Here is a 6,000-nt window from a genome sequence, read left to right as displayed (position 1 = left end):
CAAAAAAAATACAGATTCTTTGTGTGACCCGTTTTGCGTCACCTTGCTCCATGTAAAGGAGCATGCAGCTGCTCCCATTATCTTTTGACAAACAACATCATCATGGCTTTCTCTTTTCCTCCATAGATGTACAGTCTTAGATCCCAAGTTCGAAATGCACGATCAATCTTCAAACGATGAAGTGATCAGTGATTTCAAGAAAGTGTGTTCCCAACAATTAGGCAATGTGGATGGGCAGGTGGCATACACACAGAATACGGCCTATACTAGCAGAGAAGGAATGTCTAGGGATCCTTGTCATATAGATGTTATCAAGACGGTGAGCGCATTAATTTGGTGGAAAGAATATGGTGGAGAAAAAGTGGAACTTCAACATGTGGTTGTGAGAGTATAGTCTATTGCCGCCTCAAGTGGTAGCTGTGAAAGAAATTGGTTTTCATTTTCTTACGTGCATACTAAAAAAATAAATCGATTAAGTCCTAAACGAGGTGCATACTTGGTGTCTGTATTTTGTAACATGCAATTTATGTCCACTCATATCCTTTTACCATCTTCTTAAGGTTTGCAAACTAAAACAACACTACTTACTAAATACACATCTAAAATCGGACTCTCATACCATTTACATTACTTTATTCATTATCGTTTTCAAAAAAACATAAATTTTCAACCTCTTTAAATTCTAAATACCAAAAATTATTTATTTTTTCAAGTGTGAGCTTCCATTCTATATCTGAATCATGATAAAAAAGCCGCTTAATCCATCTCGATAACTTCCAAATGTGAGTAAACTCTACACAAAGCAAGATATCCATAAATAATCCTACCTAAATTACCTCCAAGTGTGAGTGTAACTCTACACATGGCAAGCAATCATAATTCACTACTTATCTAAATCTCTTTTCAGTGTGAGAATACCTCTACAAAAAGAAAGAGATTATTATTTAATCTACCTAAACTGCCTGCAGTGTGAGTATTACTCTACACATGACAGACAATCATTAGATAAATCTAACCTAAGTTAGTTTCAGGTGTGAACATAGTTCAATACAAAACTACTAACTTTAAGTATCTAGCCTAAGTTACTTATAAGTGTGAACATAGTTCAACACAAAGCAAAAAACTGTTAACTTTAACTATCTGAAATCACTTCCAAGTGTGAGTTTTCTCTACACAAGGCAAGCAATCACTAACCATTTTACTTAAATTACCTCCGGTGTAAGATATACTTTAAGCAAAGCATATAAATTTTAAACTCAAACTCCATAGCTTTTAAAAAACTACATTTAACTAATTTAACTCTTTATCCTAAGCTCTAACTTTTTACTAAAAAGAATTAATAACTAAATTTATAAATGACTTTTTTGGATAATTTTTTTAATGTTGTAAAACTCACCTAAAGATGAGATAAGGGGGAAGAGAGATCAAATAGAATGAGAAAAACAATCCGTTTTCACGGTATATAAATGATTATATTTTGATCAAAATACATATTTCGATCGAAATTCTAAGAAATTATACAATACGGTGTTTTTGCTGATATGGCACCTATTGGAATTATGGTTGCAAAGAAACCACACAGCTTGGAGAAGACGAAGGAAGCTCAAGACACACTACTGAGAGTGTATTACTTAGTGTGCAAGGGAAAGATAGATAGCCATCGAGTGATGGACGTATATACAATGCACGGAGGGAAAAACCTCCTAAAGAGGGCAAAAATGCCACGACGGTCCTAGTGTGTTCACACACATCATTACCACATGTATATGGCAACAAATTTGCCCTGGAGTGATGCGGTGAACGAGAGCTGGCACATGAGTAAAGGGAACTGCCATGCCCTGAGGACATGATCAGTCCACAAAGGAGAGTAAGCCCAAAGCTTTGCGGAAAGCTTCGAGCTTCTCACGAGACAATGCCTCTGTGAAAAAATCTGTAAGGTTTTCCTGTGTTGGCACATAAACAAAGTTGATCTCTCCTGCTGAGAGCCTCTCCCTGACATAGTGGTAATGCACCTCAATGTGCTTTGTGCAAGCATGAAAAACAGGGTTCCTTGCAACTACCAATGCACTCTGACTATCAGTGTAGATAGTGTTGGCAGTGTCCTGTCCAACACCCAAATAAGCCATAAGGCGTCTAAGCCATACACACTCAACCGTAGCTATGAAGACTGCCATGTACTCAACCTCGCAACTCGAAGTGGCCACAGTAGGTTGCTTCTTGCTTAACCATGATATACATGACACTGTCAAGCATGAAACAAAAACCACTTGTGGACACTTGCGTGTCAAAACAACCAGCCCAATCTGAGTCTGGAAAAGCATGTAAGTCTGGCAGCAATGATCCCCCCTTGGGATAAACAAGACAAGATGTAAAGTGCCACTAAGGTAGCGAAAAATCCTCTTGACAGCCTCCCAATGCTTAGACCCTGGGCTATGCATAAATCTGTTGTGGCACCAAAGCATATGCCAAACAACCAAAAACACGCATGTGCTCAATAGAAGCCTTTCTATCATGCCATGCTTCATATGAAGTGATAGACTGCAAAGCTTTCGTAGGATACCTGTTTAGTACATAAGTGGCAACCATGATGCCCTCAAGCCAAAAAGAATGCAGCAAAGCTTGACTTTTGACCATACATCATGCTATTTTTGTAAGTGTATAAGGCACTGTGCATTGGTGTTTTATCCCACGACTAGCCAGAAATGCATTAAATTCATGAGACATATACTCTCCCCCTCGGTCGAAACGGAGGGTGCCCATAGTACATTACGAGACATTTTCAACCATAGCCAGAAATTGTTTGAAGCACATAAAAACTTCAGACTTCGCTTTAAGCGAAAATACCCATGCACGCCTGGAGTAATCATCAATGAAAGTCTCGAAGTAAAGGTAATTGCCCAAGGACGGAGTTTGCATGGGCCCACAAATGTCATTATGCATAAGCTGCGACCTGCATGTGGCCCTAACTAAACCTTCCTTTGGAAACTTTGAACGCTGCATCTTACCCAAAATACAGCCTTCACAAACATGTTTGACAGGTGCTTCAAGAGGCGGCAAAGAAGCAACCATATCAGATTTCTGCAAACGCAGCAAACTAGCAAAATCCAGATGACCAAAACGTGCATTCCAAAGTTTTGCATCTAAAATAGCGCTTGAATCTGCAACTGCATTTGTAAAATTTTGTCCACACTTGTCATACAAAGTGAGCTTATACAGCCCACGGCACAAAAGCCCAGATGCAACAATTCATCACCAAAATTGAGATCATGAACTGTATATCTGTCATCCACAAATTTGACTACAAGTCCAAGTCTAGCAAGCGCAGATACAGACAAAAGATTCTTCTTGATGCTAGGTACATAAAAAGTGCATCAACAAGTGTGAAAAAACTACCATTTGCAGCAGTCGGCACAATCTTTCCAACTCCGTGAATAGGATAAGAGGCATTATTGGCACAAGTGACTGAACTCCCATGAGGGACAGACTTGAGAGAGGTGAACAATTCACGATGTGAGGTAATGTGGTTTGTAGCACCACTATTGCAATACCACACATGTGAATCTGCAGCAACCGCCATGCATGCATCATGGACGGCGGGATAGTAAGTGCACTCTGCACTAAAAGCCCATTCTGCATCAACATCAGCATCACAGTCTCCTTTCACAGAAGACTCAACAATGGCTGCATTTGCAGTGGAACCAGCATTTGCAATGGAACCACCCTCTTTCTTCTTAGCCTCTTTGGCCTTCAACTTAGGACACTGCTTGATCAAGTGATCATTAGCTTTACAATAATGGCAACGCATCTTCTTTTTTCCCTTATCACCAGAATTGCCAGATGAAGTGCTGCTAGCAAAAGCATTGGGAGCAAAATTTTTGCCACTCGAGCAGAACTATAAGAAGTGGTTGCATTGTTGTTACCACCCTTTCTTTGAGAAGCAATAAAATCCTGTTCAACTGCACGCTGTCTAGTCCTTTTTTTTTGGAAAGTGACTCTTGTAATAGCAATGTGCATAATGCATCAAACTTGACAACTTCAGGATTTTCTTGGGTCATAAGTCTCCAAGTACTAGGAAAAGTCTGGTAAGAATCTAGTAAGGCATAAGAGCAGTCTGCACAAGAGAATTTCCCTGAAATGACTTCACCTGCAGAATAAGTTGCTCATTGATATCCTTGACACCAGCAAGGAAAGTGTCCATATCATCTTTCTCATGCATAATCTTCGACCCCAGCTCTTTACGGAGCAAAGCAATTTTACCCTCATTGCGACTTGCAAGACTAGCCAAAATATCCCAAGCCTGTTTTGCAAATTTTGTCGAACGAATGTGAGGAACAATGGTGTGCTTCACAAACAACGCAATCAATCCATGAGCCTTCACATCCTAACAAGATTGTTCTATCGTAGGCAAAACAACTCTAATAGCAGCAATCCTTGCAGCAAGACCTGCCACATCCTCAACATTGCCTACATCCTCAAAACCAGGATGTACATCAATGCCCTGCACAATATTCCAGAAGCCCTTTGACACAAGAACATGTTGCATCATGTAAACCCACATAGGGTAATTGTCCCCATCCAATCTGTCCTCAGCAGCAAACATCTTGAACACATCTGTGTTGTTGTCAATCATGGTAAATGTTGCACCTGATGTGAAAACTGTCCAAAAAGAGGAGAAACGAAGCAAGAACCACATGTGCTATATAGCACAAACCATACAAGACTGTAAGGCACATGTTATGCAAAAAATGACACTGACAGAAATTCTGCACAAAATGCCGAAATAGCGTGTGCAGTACTTCCTGTAGTGGAAACGGAGCCTGAAAAGAGCCTGAATCAGAAATTTGAGCAGACTAAGCTCTTTGAGCCAGCCTGAAATCTTTGTCGACTTGCGAATGCTCGCCAATGCTCACGTAAATCGGAGAAAATGAGTAGGTGTGTGTTGGAGTTGCTGACGACTAAGCCCGGGAGGACGCAACCTGCTCTGATACCAATTGTTGGAATTAGGGTTGCAGAGAAAGCACACAGCTTGGAGAAGACGAAGGAAGCTCAAGGCACACAACTGAGAGTGTATTACTTAGTGTGCAATGGAAAGATAGATAGCCCTAGAGTGATGGGCGTATATACAATGCACGGGGGAAAAAACCTTCTAGAGAGGGAAAAATGCCACGGCGGTCCTAGTGTGTTCAGACACATCACTACCACATGTATATGGTAACAGCACCGTTTAATACAGCTAAATAAATATAGGTATCGTATTATACGTTATACGGTGTACGGTCTACATGATTGCAAAGGTTGCAACAATTTGTCTTAACCTCTTACTAAATCATCACAAACTAAACCCTTAGGGCTTAGGGCTATTTCTCCACACTATCTTACACTTCTTGACCATAAAAAATTCATTGTTAAATGTGATTGTTAGAAAAATTATCTATTTGCATGTAATTGATGATTGTTTTTTATGTGGCTTTTAGAAGCATCCAATATTCGCTCTTGCTCAACATTGTTCAGAGAAAACCTATAAACATTTACAATGCACCTACTTTTACTTGTGAACTACAAATTTTCAGTTTGGAAAAGCTCTTAAAAAATCATTGTTTAATCATAAATTCAAAAGGATTTGATAACTTTTTTATAAAATAACCCAACTTTTCAATCTGCCAAAATGTGCTTTCTTAACATTTCTCCACTACCACTATGCTTGCGTGCAAAAAAGTTAAATCGATGTGTCTTAAATTCTCCGTTGGCTGCCTAGGATTTACTCCATTATATGGGCTTGATATAAATGGAAGGAAGCCACCAATAACACATATTACTCGATGAATAAGACCATGCCCATGTTTGTTCCCGTCACTATATAACAACCCCATTCTAGAGGGGTCAACAACCCAAGATCATTAGCAATCCGTGGTCGTTCTATTCCAGCTGGCAAGCCGCAGGGGGGGTAGTAGTATACACAATAAGGAAAGTAAGTGAGATCCTAAATGTGTCAAGAATTCG

The sequence above is a fragment of the Adiantum capillus-veneris genome, chromosome 12 (genome assembly GCF_014529385.1).
Source record: "Adiantum capillus-veneris isolate H3 chromosome 12, ASM1452938v2, whole genome shotgun sequence".
Taxonomy (NCBI): domain Eukaryota; kingdom Viridiplantae; phylum Streptophyta; class Polypodiopsida; order Polypodiales; family Pteridaceae; genus Adiantum; species Adiantum capillus-veneris.
The sequence above is the reverse complement of the archived record's forward strand: the minus strand, read 5'-3'. Positions refer to the sequence as shown.